The 17,358-nt window shown below is 32.5% G+C and overlaps 1 long non-coding RNA gene and 1 pseudogene across 1 annotated transcript; both read right to left on the bottom strand.

Moving 5' to 3' along the window:
• Positions 1-3,468: 3,468 nt before the first annotated feature.
• On the bottom strand, positions 3,469-6,776 carry LOC116116613 (annotated as a pseudogene).
• Positions 6,777-15,183: 8,407 nt separating this feature from the next.
• On the bottom strand, positions 15,184-15,903 carry LOC116116559. The gene is made up of 3 exons (XR_004125831.1): positions 15,844-15,903; positions 15,507-15,557; positions 15,184-15,255 (listed from the first exon to the last, which is right to left on the bottom strand). It is a non-coding gene; the product is annotated as an uncharacterized LOC116116559 (long non-coding RNA).
• Positions 15,904-17,358: the final 1,455 nt, after the last annotated feature.

Here is a 17,358-nt window from a genome sequence, read left to right as displayed (position 1 = left end):
TATCCACACCAAGGGAAGAAGAAATTTGACCAAGAGGAAAATTTAGGGTTCTTAGAGATTTTTTTTTCTCTCTACAAAAATTCATATATCATTTTCTTTATATAGGAATCCTTGTAAACAATTCAATAATTGTTTTGGACTTCCTTAAACAATTCCATAATTGTTATGAAGTTGTTAAACTTCTTTAAATTATAACATTGAATTAACATTTAATCACAATTAACAATTTAACTCTTAAATTGTTTATATAACAATTTAACCCTTAAATTGTTCATATGTTTACAATTACAACCCCTTATAAAATCCAATTTAATATAAAGAAAATGATTAATATAAATAACTTTATTAACCTTGGTAGGTTCTAGCCAACTTTGGATAATCAACTCTCTTTGGCTATTTCTCCATTCTCCTTAGTTTTTATGTGTGACCTCTTAGGTTCACTGTGGCTTAGCCGTGGGCCCAATATCGTAGTCTATTTTGATATGTTTTGTCATAACTCTTTATGAACAAAACTCCCACTGATTATGATAGGCATCTAGCAATGCTCCATAACCCCTAAGTCACAATGAAGATATACTCCAACGAATCTTTTACAATCATTCACGTTGTATAATCAAATCCTTCCGTTGTCTAATCCCAATTAAGAATGGATTTATGGTATGTCAAAATCCTTATCTTAATTTTAATTCAATAAATATGGAACGTGTCACCATGAAACAACATTTCATGTAACATTTTATATACCCCGGCCGAAGATTTCCCTTTTCCAATGTATCTTGACATTTGTCTAGGAACTTGATATCAATCTATACCAAGTCAACAGATTTCATCTTGACTATCACTTGTCCTCACACATAAACAACACATGGCCAAGTCGGCTTATTAACACATGACATGATTAGCCTCGTGTTTATACACCACATGAACCATATGCGTTTATGCAGAATCTAACCGTGATATCTCAGGTCTAAGGATTAATAATACACTAGTACGATCTTATGATAAATCATTGACTACATATTAAATGTCCATGTGATTCATCATAAATGACCATATTCGATAAACAGTTTACTAACTGCGTATCCATGCTAATGCCCTAGTGATATAACTTTTATAATCACTCACACTAATACCATCACATGATATTCTACGGAGGCATTTAGCATGCCTACTCTGTAATATTATTGCCCAATTAATATTACTTATGTAGGGAATATTTTGATGATTTTGATCTTCTAAAGATTTGTATCATCTGGACATTTCACATGTAATATATATATATAAATGAAGCAATAAACCACATGCGAAATAAGAACACTTTCTTCTATTGATCAGATAAAATGTATATACAAAATATATACATTAACATATATATACAAAACATAATGCCTTGGAACCGACGACACGATTAGTTCCTAGAGCATACACTAACAGTTTTTACAATATTTCAAAACTTTAGAGACTAATTAAATTTTTTGGGCATTTTAAAAATATATTAAATTTTTAGGGGTATTTTCTCTTGTTATACTATTAAACAAATTAATAATTAATAATTAAAATTTATGGATATTATTTTATATTTTCTTAAATAATTTCTAGATTAAAAAAAATATTATTAAATATTTTCACTTGATTTTTGTATATTTAACTTAATTTTATATTTAAAATTATAATATTATATCAAATGATAATAAATATTTTTGTACATAGTATAAAAATAATTATTTATTAGGTCAAGATACTGTAACTTAAATTTTTTACTTAATTTTTTGATATGCCTTATAAACCGTTTATCATTATTGTTCTATTTTGTCATGGTTAGATTAAAAATGATGAACGATTCACAAAAAGTGTCAAAAAATTAAATTAAAACTTTAAGTCACGGTAGCCTAAACTTTACTGTTTATTTAAAGCATAAAATCATAATTATAATTAATTTTTTTTAATGAATATATCTCCCATTCAAGTTTCTTAAAATTAATTGCTATATAAATATCATAATTACTAATATAAATAATGCAAATATTTAAAAAAAAAAGATGAAGAAAATGTTACAGAGTATTATATAATTTAAAAATGAATGTTAAACTAGATTTAAAAGTTTTCTAATGTAAATATTCTTATTAAATAAATAAAAAGGAATGTTAGCGTATCATTTTTATTTGGTTGTCTTATTTCATCTCAATTTTGATATTCAAAAACCTAAGACCAGAATTCAAGTAGCCCAATAACTCCAATGAACTATTGGGCTTGGGATTTTTTTTCATGGCCATAAACCTTCGGCCCAAAGAAAGAAAATAAAGGACAGAATGGACAATTCATCTTCTTCTTAAACCCTAAACAAACTACTCAAAAAAATTAAAAAAAATACGTATTCATTGTCTTTTATTACATCAATCAAAATTTAACTAATCATTATCATTTTAATGGATCAAATTCTTTTATATATATGAAAAATTAAGAAAATGAGAAGTTGGATAGAAAAATTAGTTAATTAAAAAAAAAAAAAAAAAAAAAAGACGTTTCCAATAAATTTTATAAACTGATAAGAGATGTAGACTTAAATGAATTTTTTATTTAAAAAAATTAACTAACAATTATATTTCTTATAACAAGAAAAAAAAAAAAAAAAGCCCTATTTTAGAATTTTTCACCTAAAGCCAAATTTCCTGGAGCCGACACCGGTGGAAAACACCATTATTTTATAGCTTTAATGAAATCTCTCTTCATTGGTCTATTGATTCTAAAACTTACTGTAATTTCAAAACATTTTGTAATAGAAAATTAGAAACTTACCCAATAAACTACTAGGTTCAGCCTATCGACAAAGTTGATTACAAGCCCATGTTTAAGGCCCAACAAAGGGCAACACACCAGACCAACGCATTTTTCCTATATTCCATTTGCAGAGTGATACTTCAAGTTTGATTTATTTGTTTATGTTAAAAAGAAAAAGAAAAGATATAAATTAGGATAAACACCTCTGTCATAATACACCAAAACATATGAGATTATATGCACACATTCATAACATCTAGACCAAATTAAGTACATATCAGGTGTGTATTTTATAATACTTGGATGTAAGAGAGTAAAATGTTAGTTAATACTATTATGAGTCTTAAACTGTCAAAACGTGTATATGTTGAATCCCTAAAGCAAAATCCTGAGGACATAAATCTAAAGGGGATAAATCTTAGCAACTCTCATGAATTTCCAATACTACAAGTGGGTGAGTAAGAAACAAATTAAAACTAACAAACTATAGACTATAGATTATACTACCATGTTATAGTAAGAAAGAAACTACAACTATACTTAGCTAATAAATAGATTCTAATAACCACAATAATAACAAATAGCAATACTAATAACAAAAAACTATATCTTGGCTAAATAGATTCTAACAACTGTAGTACATGATTACAATAATGTAAATGGTATGTGATCTTCTATACAAAATCGTATTTAAATTAGTACAATCCCAACCATGGATATTTTTTGATCCCTAAATTGAGAAGAATTTAGTGAAGAATCGGAGATAGATCTATTACAATTAAAGAGTGGAAAAACGATAATACAATTGAAGAAGGCTTGAATGACATTACTCCCTGGAAACACCAACCCTTGCTTTCCAACATTGCGTCCAGTAATAGACCAACAAGAGCAGCAGGAGCATTTCAAGACCTTCAACAATGTCTTCAAGATAAACAATCTTCCTTCTCGGGGATCAAAGGCAGCACAACCTCCAAAAACTTTGCATATTCGGGAAAGTAATCGGTGGCGGAAAATCCTTTCATTTGAATCCGCTTAAAAACAATGTTCACATATTGTGTACACTTCAGTCTGGCTAGATTGTACTGTGAGATCATCCGCCACGCTGTAATTCAACCATGCAATCTCATTTTAGAAGCACGCATCTACATTTTCCTCCTACGTTTTCGAAGTAAATGTCAACGCCCTCAGAAAAGCACCTGGAAGAAAAAAAAATGAACTTTCTGAGTTTCCATATTTCTGATAAACTGAGGTATATGAAATGAACACTTACCTTTTCAAAGCTGCATCCAAGTTCTGCTCCTCTTTGTAGTTGAAAGCACATCGAATCCGAACTTGTTCTTCAAATTTCAACCTAAGTATTGTACAATTGTTGCACAAGAATTAGTTAAGCCGAATTATTGCAAAGTATTGAATGTTTAACTACAACAACCAGATAACTCTGGGCACAAACGAGCCACAAGGGCTGAGTGGGCTAATGCCCCACTGTCCTCGGGAACATGAATCCACTTTATTTTGTATTTTAACCAAAAAAAAAAAGTCCCTTTCTTCTGTTAGGTAGTTAATTCTCTGTCTTAAACCCTTTCCTCTATGTTTTGATTTTTTTTCTTCAACCTCCAATATATTTTAACCTTTGTTTCTTTTCTCTCTTGCTATTGAATAAGAGTACATAATAAAAGAGTCACTGTATTTACAATTTCAAAGTTATTTTTTTCTCTTTTGACTAATTCTTCGTCTATTCAAATAAAAATCTTAATTGATTCCTCAAATTTTAATTTTTATAGTCATTTTTTTCATATTTTTAACATATTTTTAATATTCCAATTTTGTCTTTAGGACTACGCCCTTGAAAAAAAAATCCGGCTCCATGGCTGACTTTGGACAGTATATTAGAAGAATGGGAATTTCCTAGACCGATTGGCTTAAACCTTCGTTACTTCTGTCCTCACTTCAACAACGTAGCAGCCCATTAACTTGGCAAATTGCCCAATCAGTTGACCCACCACGCCTGATGCTGCTGAAATGTATACATTTTCTCCTTCCTACAAGCTAAATTCTAGAACAGCCCAGCAGTTCCTACCGGCATGCCTATACACAAAACAATCATTTAAAATCATTCATCGTTCTCATTGCTTCTAAAACAAATATCCTGTACTAGTTTAAAGACATTTAACTAAGTTTCTGTCTTTTAATGTTGAATAAAAACTATGTGCTAAAATATTCATAATATGCAAATACCAAATTATATAATGGAAGGCATGCAATACATAAGTAAGATTAATTCATTACACTTTCTTATTTTAATATTTATGAGTAAAATAACTATATGAAATTTTATGCTTTTATTGTTTAATAAATTATGGAAAATTAAAAAAACCTTTTTTGTCTAACTTTTTTCCTTTAACAGCCTTTCAACAATTGAATCCATCAGTTTTACAGAGTGGTGAGTACCTAATCAAAACACCAATTTCACATTTGCCCGAAATCTCAAAAAGATGATTCTTGAAAGTTGTCATGTTGCGTGATTCACCCATCTTGTTGGTTCACAAAAAGATTACTGATTTGGATACAACATACTGTACAACTCTGCCAACCCAGATTCATATGGAATCTCTACGTGAACTTGATCTATTCTTGTTGCTGGCAAATTGAAGAATTTCCACAGATTATCAAGAAGTATTGATTGTCATCGTGACCTTTCTTTACACAAAAGTGCTATTAAAGTACTGCCAATATCAATTGAACTTGAGTGGACTTAAGATTTTAGTTTGGCAAACTGCAACAAACTTACCGTCTTCACTCTTCCTCAAGACTTTCAGATTGCCCACTTGTGCAGGTTTTTGCAATCTTTAACATGAAACTAGGTGGCTGCGATATGGAGAGAAGCGATTCCTAATGACTTTTTCGATAGCTTTCTTCATAACGGTGGTTAGAACTAAGCAAAAACATTTGTTTTCAGTACTTGGAAGCATCAACATCTTCTAAGCTTACCGGCTTGACTTGGACGTTGTAAGAGACTTCGATACTCTACCGGAACATCCATCCAATATTGAATATATTAACGTAAATGGTTTGTGTTGAACTCATCAAATGCATTAAGGTTATGCATTCCAAGTTTTAACGATTTTTCTGTGTTAACTGCTTGAAATTGATCTGCTGCAACAATCTGGCATCTTCAATGCCCAGAGAATTCCTTAAGGTCAGTGTCTTTCTCTTTCTCTCTCTTCATCTTTTGAGTTAAACATTATTGTATAACTTTTCTTTCTTTTTCTTAGTGCAGGCAATGTCAAAGCCAATAGACAGACCTGGGGCGGATGGTCAACGAATTGATGAATTTGGGAGGTTATTCCTGGAAGTGAAATTCCAGAGAACATCAGAGTGAGACTTCTTCAATTAAAATAGAAAGGCCTCCAGATTCTTATGATAACAAGATGGTAGGATATGCAGGGCGGCTGGCGGCGGACGAATTTGGCACACAAGCAAGCAGTGAAGATTGAAGATCTGAAGATGCCGAAGACTAGGCATCTTTCTACGAAAATAAAAAAGATGATTTGGGGTGGTTCTCATCAAATGTGCAAATCACACCAATCACCATTACTCTCCTAAACTCACTTTTATACTATCGCAGTATAAATATGAACTGATGAACCGAAGTATCACTACAACTTACAAGTGAGATCTGAGATGAACTGATGAAGTGAAGATGAAATGATAAGGACACTTCGGCGGGGACGGCGACTGCAGGGCGGCTGGCGGCGGACGAATTTGGCACACAAGCAAGCAGTGAAGATTGAAGATCTGAAGATGCCGAAGACTGAAGTTCGACAGTGGAGGTAGATAGATGTCGACTGAATCTCTAAAATGAAAATTGAAATGAGTTTGGGAATTTACAAAACCGGTTGGAGCGGCGGTTAGCTAGTGGGAGAACCAGTGCATAAAAACCTTTTTATAACTCCGGCACCTCCTAGTAGTTGGAACTTCACGAAGTAAACCTCCACCATAATCTTAGCCTCTTGTCTAAAGGCTGCGGTGGTTCTATCCCTGACGAAATCATATATTGCTAAAATAAAACCGCATGCCGACAATAAATGATATTTTATTTCTCTAAAGCGTTATATAAATGATGAAAATGTATAATATAATAATTTAATTTTTATAAATGTTTTGGAAAGAGATATGTTCATATTTATTATAGCATTTATTATTTAGGAATCTTATTAATAAATTATTAATGCTTATTTGCTTATAGTTAAACATTTTTGTATAGATATTTTACCATATATTAAATGAAATGATTTAATGTGGTATTGTACCAGTATGGCTATATCATAAATGACTCCACAAACCTCTCTTATTTGTTAAAAAAATAAATAAATAATTATTATTATTATATATTTACTTATTTGCCCTTCTTTAAAGGTTAAATTAAAAATAACCAACTTTTAAATGGATTTGTAAGCAAGACCTCTCATGTAATTTTTATTTGATATTTTATGTAATAAATGTGATGTAAAAATATCATAATACCATTATAAAATATCTAAAAGACCCACTCAAGGGAATCACTGAAATTATGCTAGAGTTATTCAACTTCCTCGAGTTTACTCATCGTATTCCGACAATTTTAACATTTTAAATCAATTTATGTACTTCTTAATTCTTATCGGTGTTGAGTTATTAACAATGTGAACAATATTTTATTCTTTTTCGTATTCTGTTTGAGAATATTGGATGAATTTTTAGATAACATATTTCGAAGCTTGATGAGAATTTACAGTCAATAACTCTGTACATCACCTATTTGACAGAGAAAATAATAATTTTTGCCTTCAAAAAAGAAGGAAAAAAAAAAAAAAAAGAGAAGAAACCTTTAATTATTTTTGGAATAATAAAGTTATAATACATTTTAGTTAATTAATTAATTTATTTCCCTAAAGATCTTGATTTTGACACATAAGTAGGTCCATCATATTTTAGAAACTGAATAAATAATGGCCTGGTGCAATTTTAGAGTCAATTTGCACAAATCCGTTGCAAACACAATTGCAACGCTTTTTGACCTCCATCCACCAATTACTATATTATAATTAGATACATAAGAAAATATATCAATTATTTATGAAATTGAAAAGCTAATTAAACTAAGCAGAAAATACATAAGGACACAATGTTATAAAGAATAAAAATAGAACCTTAACATTAAACATTTTAATTTAACGATGTAAATGGTATAATGTCATCTATTTATATATATATAAAAGTCAAGTGAGATATTAGAAATTAATAACCTTAGATAGACATATCTCAAAAATCAAAAGACACAAGGAAAGAATTAAGAACCAAAAAAAAAAAAAAAACATCGTAATCAAGAGATAAACAGAATAAAAATCTAAGTCTAACATTTCATATTAGCCTAATTTTTTCTATGTTTTTGGTTAAAAAGAATGAGTTTCTTTTTCTTAATATTTTTGATAATTAGTTTAAAAATATGAAAAAAAAAAAAATGTGATCGATTTAGGCTCACTACTACATGTAATAAATATATTAATTTCCATATTCAAAACAAGGAGAATTTATAAATAAAAAAGAAAAATGATCTACTAAGGAGACTTTTGTTAAGGTTTTGTAGTTTTCTCTTGAGAAATTAGCTGCATTGATTTTTTTTATAGATTTTCATCGTTTCCAGCCCGGTGTTCAATGAGTTAGATAAGTCACAAATGTAATAGATGAATGAGATTCGAACACAAGAATTCCGGGTAGCCTAATGTCTTGTCATCAACCATAAACCAAGTAATTGTCGATGGAGTTAATTAGTATCTATATAAACTCATTTGTTTAATTACTTTCATTTATCTGAATGATCTATCTCAACTTGAGAGGAAAAATCGATATTAAAAATAAAATCATCTATTTGAGTTCTCTATTTGTTCAAAGAAAATGTTTTAAGTTTGTTTACAAAAAGTAGTTTTGTAATATTATTTTTTTATACATTAGGAATCATATAATTTAAAGGTGGAACCATAAATATTATTTCTTATTTATTTCTTCAAAATGTATATATACATATATTTCCTTAAAAAGAAAATGATAAAATTAATTTAAGGCAAAAAATATATTATTAAGACAAATCAACTATTAACTATAAGAAAAGGGACAGGAATTTAATATATATTTTTTGCAATAAAAACAAAAACTTATGGCAGGAAAGTTTGAGAAAAATGAATTTTTGTTGGTTTTTAATCCTTCTACGACGTCATTCTCTGAGTCATCAAGAGCGATGTTTGGGGAGCGAGAAAGTGTAGGATAAGAAATATGCGCAGGATATATAAAACGGCTCTCATCACCTCCCAGTTTCAACTTTCAATCAAATGCATCACTGATTTGTTGGTACCTTCCACTTTCAGAATTTTATTTTTATTTTTATTTTTTCAATTTCTAAGCTTTACATATTACTATTTTGTACCCTAATGAAATGAAACTGAAAAAAAAATGGCAATTTTTATTGTATGATTTTTGTAGTGAAACTTAAAACCCAGTTGTGTTTTTTGTGTTTCTGGAAACGAGTAGGGTTTAATTTTGCAGAATGTGTTGTGAATATGGTGGAATTTTGGTGTATGTATGTGTCTTGTGATAGTGGTTATATGGTTTGACAGAGAGGACTTGTTTGCAAAGTTTCAATTTTGATGGGTGGTTTGNGGAGCACCAGAATGGCGTGTCACAGGTTTTGCGAACCACTATAATCATGAACTCTTAGAGCCAAATCAAGTTCGTTTTCTTCCTGCATTTCGAACCATATCAGATGCAGACAAGAGCTGAATACTTATGTTTGCTAAAACATCAATTTCAGTGCAGCAAATGGTGAGGCTCATGGAACTTTAGAATGTGTGGAGCCAGGATATTTGTCATTTACTGAGAAGGATGTGAGGAACTTACTTCAGTCCTTTAGGAAATTAGATCCGGAAGATGAAAGTGTAGATTTATTAAAATGTGTAGAAACATTAAAGAAAAAGACCCTAACTTCAAATTTGAGTGCACAGTTGATTCTAACAACAGGCTAGAGAACATTGCTTGGTCATATGCATCATCAATCCAGGCTTACGAGATCTTTGGTGATGCTGTGGTTTTTTATGCAACACATCGCTTGACTGCATTGGACATGTCACTTGGGATATGGGTTGGAGTGAACCATTATGGTGTGCCTTGCTTCTTTGGCTGCACGCTCTTACGCGAGGAAAACCTGAGATCTTTGTCATGGGCACTGAAGGTAATAGATTGAAAATGATACAACTTATACCAAAGTCTATCACATTGTATTGCATGTTGGACACATTCCAGTTTCGGTAAAACAAACTAATTGCCCTTTACTTTTTGTGGCAGTGCTGAAAGCCCGAAAAGGGAAGGAATGAAATATATATTTTTAAACTGAACGCTTTGATGAATAGGATCGCTGACAGGCAAGGGATAGTTAATGAGGCAGATTCTCAAAAATATGTTGGCTTCATTATTGAGTTTTAAATGGGAAGGCACCACAGACAATACTAACTGACCAGAATATGTGTCTTAAAGAAGCCATAGCCATGGAAATGCCTGCAACTAAGCATGCACTCTGCGTATGGATGATTGTGGTGAAGTTTCCGTCCTGATTTAATGCTGTCCTGGGGGAACATTATAATGAGTGGAAGGCTGAGTTTTTTAGGCTCTATAATCTGGAGTCAATTGAGGATTTTGAATTGGGATGGAGGGACATGGTCAATTCATTTGGCCTCCATACAAACAGGCACATAGCAAACTTGTTTGCTTTACGCATGCAGTGGGCATTACCATACTTGAGAAGCAACTTTTTTGCGGGAATGACTACAACTGTCCACTCAAAAGCAATTAATGCTTTCACTCAAAGATTTTTGAGTGCACTAACCCGACTTGCGCACTTTGTAGAACAAGTACGTCCACTTTCTAATTTTCTGTCATATCTATTAATATTATTGTAAATTTGTTATATCAGGTTCTTATGATGACATTCTTAAGTGGTCTCCAAGTTGCAGACAGAATTTTCCATCAGCTTGTTACTTTCCATTTTAGTTTGTGTTACTNTACGTCCGCTTTCTAATTTTCTGTCATATCTATTAATATTATTGTAAATTTGTTATATCAGGTTCTTATGATGACATTCTTAAGTGGTCTCCAAGTTGCAGACAGAATTTTCCATCAGCTTGTTACTTTCCATTTTAGTTTGTGTTACTTGAAGACTCTGGTTAGCTTTTGGTATAGCTTTGTGAATATATTATCATTATACATATAAATGTTTCAATTTTGGTTTTCTAGGTCCTCATGTGCCAGCCCTATCACCTGGGGCAGACTGAATAAGTGGATTTAAAATTCTTCTGCATGAACCTTTTACTGCTCTTATGCCTTTTATGCCCTTTATATTGATAGATTTTACTAATGGGAGGTCTCATCAGTATGTAGGGTAAATTTTTCATCAACCTCTCTTGAAGTTTGATTTACTCACGAGCAAAAGTTGTTTTTCGTGCACGAGTTATGTTCATGTATAAATGATATGATACGTGCATTTTTAATACTCATTATGCTTTTTTCAAGATTTTTTTTTTTTTTTTTAGTGTTTGGGTTAATTTGCACGTACCTCAACTAATCTCCTAAGACCCTAAAGTTAAGGGTCAAATAAGTCTCCAGTAGCCCTTTATTAGTAGTTATGAATATTCAAACTCAACATCTCTTGAGTAATATACTTAAAAGTCCTAAGTAAGCCATCAAGCTACCGAGAAGTAATTAGTTGGAGATCCTTAAAAATTTATATTTTAAGTTTTCAATAAAAGTAACCATTTCAAAAGTAAATTTTCCAAAAATAGCTTAGAAAATATATTTAAATTTCTGGCAAAATAATTAAAGTTGACTTTTTTTTTTTTTTTTAAAGGAAAAAGGTTGATATCTGACCACCCCTAAACCAGTAAGCTCCTCCTCGATGAGTATCCTAAATGTCCCTTAAATTTTGCTCAATAACTCTAACCTCCCCTAGCAAAGGGCTGGTTGGCAATAATTAGAGAAAACTTTATAGAGGAGATGAGCCAAAATTTTCAAACTAAAGGGGTTTCTTGTAATAACAAAAATCTCAGCGGTGATGTTATAATTAGCCCGTGAAAATCCTAAACTATGGATATTTTAAGAAACCCCAACGTTCTTCATTTTCTCACAAAAATCCATCTATTCTCTCCTATAAATCGATAATTTTAATGACACCAAACTAAAATGGAAGCAGTCCATCAGCTTTAGAGCTTTCTGAAACTCTCTTTCAGATCCCAGACGAAACGCGGCGTTTCATTCATCACTTCACAACTCTTACCTCAATTTCACACTCTACTTAGTTTGTCTCTTTATCTCACCACCGGTAAGACAGAGAAGAAACCGCAAATTACCCGCCATTAATAGACCAAAATGGTGAGTTTCGCCCCTCTTTCTCTGTTGATTTGCTGTTGCTTTATTGTATTGATTTTTTTATTCTTTGTAATTTTTTTCAGATAAATTAAAGAAAAAGAAGAATATGCATCCGCCTTTGCCGTTTGCATATACACCCCATTGTGCGGTGACAGTGAGTTTTATTTGCCTTTATTTTTATTTTTTGTGGTTTTGGAGTCTTTTGATTGTTGGATGTTTTCTGAAAATCACCCAGTTAGCTGAAAGATTGGCTAAAGGTGGCCTCCTGCAAGTGCTTTCCTCATTTTCAAAAGTGTTCTTGTTTTTGTTTTTTTTTTTTTGGTTTTGTCTGTCTTTTTTTAGTAATTTTTTGGTTGGTGTTAGGCAAGCGCTCTGGTAGAAAATTGTTCTGGTGTTTTTATATTCAACCCGTTTTGCTCTAAACTGCGTGTTTGTATACATTATCTTTGAAATAGATTTGGGAGTTCTTTTGTAAGCAATTTCCCCTCTTTTAATCTTAATAAAAAAGTGCCTTCTGCGTTTTAGTTGTTCATAGGTTTTGCATATAACTGTGCATGTCAAAAATTCTTTCTGGAGTTGTTTTGGCAATTCGTATTGTTTGCTTCTTTGAAATCAAATGGGGCTTTAGGTCCTTTGGAAGTACTTTCAATCATTTGAGTTCTTCGTTGTGTAGATTTGGTGTGGCAATAGAGACCAAAGGTCCCGCTTCCTAGGTTGTTTTGAACATTTAAGGTGTTTTTACTTAAACGTAGCTTTTTATATAAAGTACTCCGGAAATGCATGACTTAGACGCCGCAAAATGGGTTAAAAACAGCACTTGAACGTAATATCTCGCAAATCACACTAGAATATAATTTATACTAGAGTTTACTTATTCTGGTCTTCATGATATCAAATTCATGAAGGAGTTTCAGAAATGTCATATTGACCATCCTATTGGAAATTCTTTCGGCCAATGTACAGAACTCAAATAAAGCTTGATCGTGTTTTCGACAAGAAGTGGAGTTATATTGATTGTATAACCTTTTCTGTTTCTTGTTTGAAATCCATAATATGTGTTTGATAAATCCTTGAGTTTATTTCACAGAAAGCGGTGAGCGCGAAGGCATTGAATTCGGGAGTAAGAATTAGAGAAAGCTTAAGCATTGAGGAAGAAACATGCCGAAGCAACTGAATGTTTTAGTATTGTTTACTGCTATCAGGGTCACGTTATAATTATTGGTTTTAGTAACTCTAAGTAAATGAACCATTGTTGATTGCATTAAGTTTACAAACTTTATCTCAAATGGTCATGCTTTTTCAAGAGGCTTCTATATTTTTAGTTCAGAATCTCGCTGAATAGCTGTTAATATCCGAATTCGAAAACCATTGTTTTCTAGAATCTTTGTCACTTAAGACCCAAATCAAAAGTAAAACATCTGGTCAATCCCTACAATCTTTGAGAAACAAGAAACCCGTCCAAGTTAAAAATGGGTCATTATAAATCTATCATTATGATAGCAACAATGGGAGTTTCTTAAAGTACAGTTTTAAGGAATCTGTTTCTGCTTTTACAAAGATCGATGGTTTGGCAAGTACAGAGTATTGAAAGTTTGAAACCAGATTTGCTGCAAGTTATCTGTTACTGCTAAAATGGCTCTAGAAATTGCTTTCCACAACCAGTATCTTCAATTAGTGTTTTGATTGCAGGGAAATGCTATGTAATTGGTGTGGTAAAGTTACAGGGTCAATACATATCCATGGATCAGTCCCTCAGACCATGATCTTAAGGACCGAATTTTGCATTTGTTTCTCGACTCCTTTTAGTTGCGTCACTTGACCCTGTCATAATCAAGTAGAGGACATGAATATTTTAGACATTTGAATTGTTCTTATGGCTCATATTACATTAAATCCTCTTTTTGTTACATAGCAAGTGTTGGTAGTGGCAAGGTCTAACACCAAAACATAGGAAAACAAAATTTGTTGTTCAAATAACAGGGTAAGAATCCCACACTATTTGATCTTTATATTGGACAAAAAAGTAGAGCCTTCCATCGTTATGAAATACAGTGCCTTTGTGTTTTACATAATACAAGAGATGCTAATTTTCGCGGCTACGATATTTAGAGATCTTTCTCATTTCACATATAAGATCAAGTCGTTTCAACTAGAAATATCACAAAATTGTTTTTTATAATGATTTTCACGGCTACAGTATTTAAAAATCTTTCATTCATGGCTTTACTCTTGGACTAGAAACTCTTGTCAAACGAATTATTCCTGTTATAATGTTTTTCACAATATGGAAGCCCCACAAAAAGTCTATAACAAAGAGGAGCCCTGCAAACCTGTAGTATCCGCTAAATCATTCGTGTAGCGAAACTTTTTCCTTTTTTTTCTAAAGCAAATTGTATTGAAAAGAAGGATTTACAAAGGCCTACAAAAAAAGGCGGCCCACCTACATCGGGACATCCCTCGCGTAGGGTGCAAAACATAAACAAATGCCTAAGCTTGATGCTACACAATTCTCTTGGAACCTATCTAAACCAACATGGGAGATACGACCCAAGAGAAGGAATCTAGCTACAAATCAACAACAAAACACCACCCTCAGGACAATCCCCTAAGCTTGACACTTTCCATTGCCTGTAAGACTACAACTAGTATCCTTCGAAGCTCTTTCAGGAAATGATTCTGGTGAATCATCATTATGTTCTTGTTCAGCTTTTTCTGTAGATTCCTCACAAGCGGGTTCAGGTTCTACTTCGTCTGGAATTACTTGAGGAGCCTCATTTTGTAACCGTGCTTGCTCTGATGGTGTCTGAAGCAGCAGCAGACTATCCATGTACTCGGCAAGTGTATACAAAAGATGCATGTTAAGGATCAGTAATCTAAAGGTAGTTTGGATATGATGCATAATTATATATGAGGATGAAAACTACGCAATGGAATAAGAAATAACACCATCAAAGGATATTCTCTCCTCCATCCCTTCTCATTTGCTCTATCAATGCGGTTTTGTAATGAAACCAGCTCCCTTGCAATCCACTATGTTTTCACGGAAAATGCCAAGTGGGAAAAAAAATATATCAAAAGCAAGTGAAGGAAAAGATAGAAGTTCCCATAATCCAGAAAATAAAAGATATTGAGGAGCATTTAAAAGTACAATGAAATGTATCATCATCAACAGAATTTAGAAAGCATATCAACACTCCAATGGGGCATCAAAAGTTACCCAAAAAAAAAAAAAAAAAAAAAACAGTGACTATATTAAGAAAGTTGACTAAAAGTTAACACACATGTTTAGTTATATCCTCATGCAAGCTTCTCGCCTTATGTTCAAGTTCCACCTGCAGTCAACACATTCCGGTCAAGAGGCTGTTTAAATGCTTACTTTTATGTTGATTTACTCACCACCTTATTATGAGACAACGTTGCACTTGAATGTAAGTTCTAAAAAACAAAATGCGATAGCCCTAAGAGACATGAAGGACATAGCTCCAAGAAAAGTTACCAGAACTAAATCTCATGATACACTACAAATATTTTATCAATGCACATTGGTGTGCTGCCAGAAATGAGGCATATGAAGTTTAAGATTGGAAAACAAATTGCCGATGGTATGAAAAAACTTACAACAGTTGGCCTTTTCAAAAGGCCGTTTATCACTCTCTGCCGCAAATCCTCAACTCATCCGCAATAATAACACTTAATAACTATAATATTATTATGATTCGACAGTTTCGTATGGATTCAAAGAACTTCTCTTTTTTATTCAATCTTTGTTTTCCTTTTGGGGTACAGATGACAAACTAGCTGTTTTATCAGTTAAAAAGACTGAACTTTAATTGTGTTCCATAGTTTGTCTTATATGCGTTAAACTCTTTTGATTGTACGTATCAAATCTTTCTGGAAAGGAATACAAACTAACGTTTGTCTTTACCTCATGGAAGTCATCGTCTGACAACTTGGAAATGGAAATGGGTAACTCTTTCACCCATCGGAAAGTTGAAGAAGAATTCTGATTTCAAGCTTGAAGGTCTCTTAATGTCTGTAATATATTAAGATGATAATGTGCAGAATGTCAATCAACTAAGCCAAAAGCACTAGTACAATATAAAGTAGCATTCTGGGGTAAAAGAATTCAAATAAACTGATTATGAAGGAATCCAATAGTGGGATAAATTAGTTGAACTATTATAGTTTTGCCGAGACATTACCTATAACTTGAACAAGCTATGAGAATTTTTCTGCAAATAATCATTTGGGTCCGATTTCACTCTCACAAAATTCCAATTACTTTAGCATCGAAAGTTTCTGGTTGCTTTGCTAGATCCTCCACTAAACTCCTCCTTAGTAGACAAGCTTGATATTCTTAGGGACTACAGAAGCAAAACAGCTTTTCTGGACTTCTGCAGCTACTTCCTTGTGATCAGATTTTTTAAATGAGCTTAACTTTTCCATTCTTTTTTCCACCACTGAGTCACATTCATCAACAGTTTCCAAAACTACTTTTAGATCCATCCTCCGAATGATCTATGTTCTCAGCAAGGTCGGCGTCAGTCGGTTATATATACTGTTTCTATTCACTGACTTCCTTCCCAAGAGAGGCTGCAGCCTTGCATCACAAATCATAATTTTCTTCTTTCCGGGTGAAAAAGCCGGTTTTTCTTGCAGTATTCGGTAATATAGTTGTAATATCATACAGCGAGAGTTCACAGGTTGTATCTTTACCAATGGAATCAAGAAAGTCTAGTAGGGTTTTTGTCCCACCCAATGAACTCCCTTTTCTTTGAACTCCTTTTCTTTGAACTTGCCTTTCTTTTCGGTGCAGATTGCTTCTTTTGATCTATTCCTCTTCCCAATTTTCTTGTCGTCTGCTGTGTCACCTAAATCATCATAATCACGATACAACGAGTTGACTTTCATCTACAAATTCTTCAATATCTTCTCTCCCTTCGTCATATTCATACGAATCAGGAGACCTATGATTTTTCCCCTTCTTCAATAGATTATATCGGAAATAACATGTTCTGAAGTAAAGCCTTCTTTTTCCTTTACTATCTGCCAATACCCATTAAAATAGAACTCTATTGTGTCTTCAGCATAGAAATCTATTTTTCCTGTTGAAAAAAAAAACACACGGAAAAC

This window comes from Pistacia vera, unplaced genomic scaffold (genome assembly GCF_008641045.1).
Source record: "Pistacia vera cultivar Batoury unplaced genomic scaffold, PisVer_v2 Contig78, whole genome shotgun sequence".
Taxonomy (NCBI): Eukaryota; Viridiplantae; Streptophyta; class Magnoliopsida; order Sapindales; family Anacardiaceae; genus Pistacia; species Pistacia vera.
This window is presented reverse-complemented; position numbering and strand designations above follow the sequence as displayed.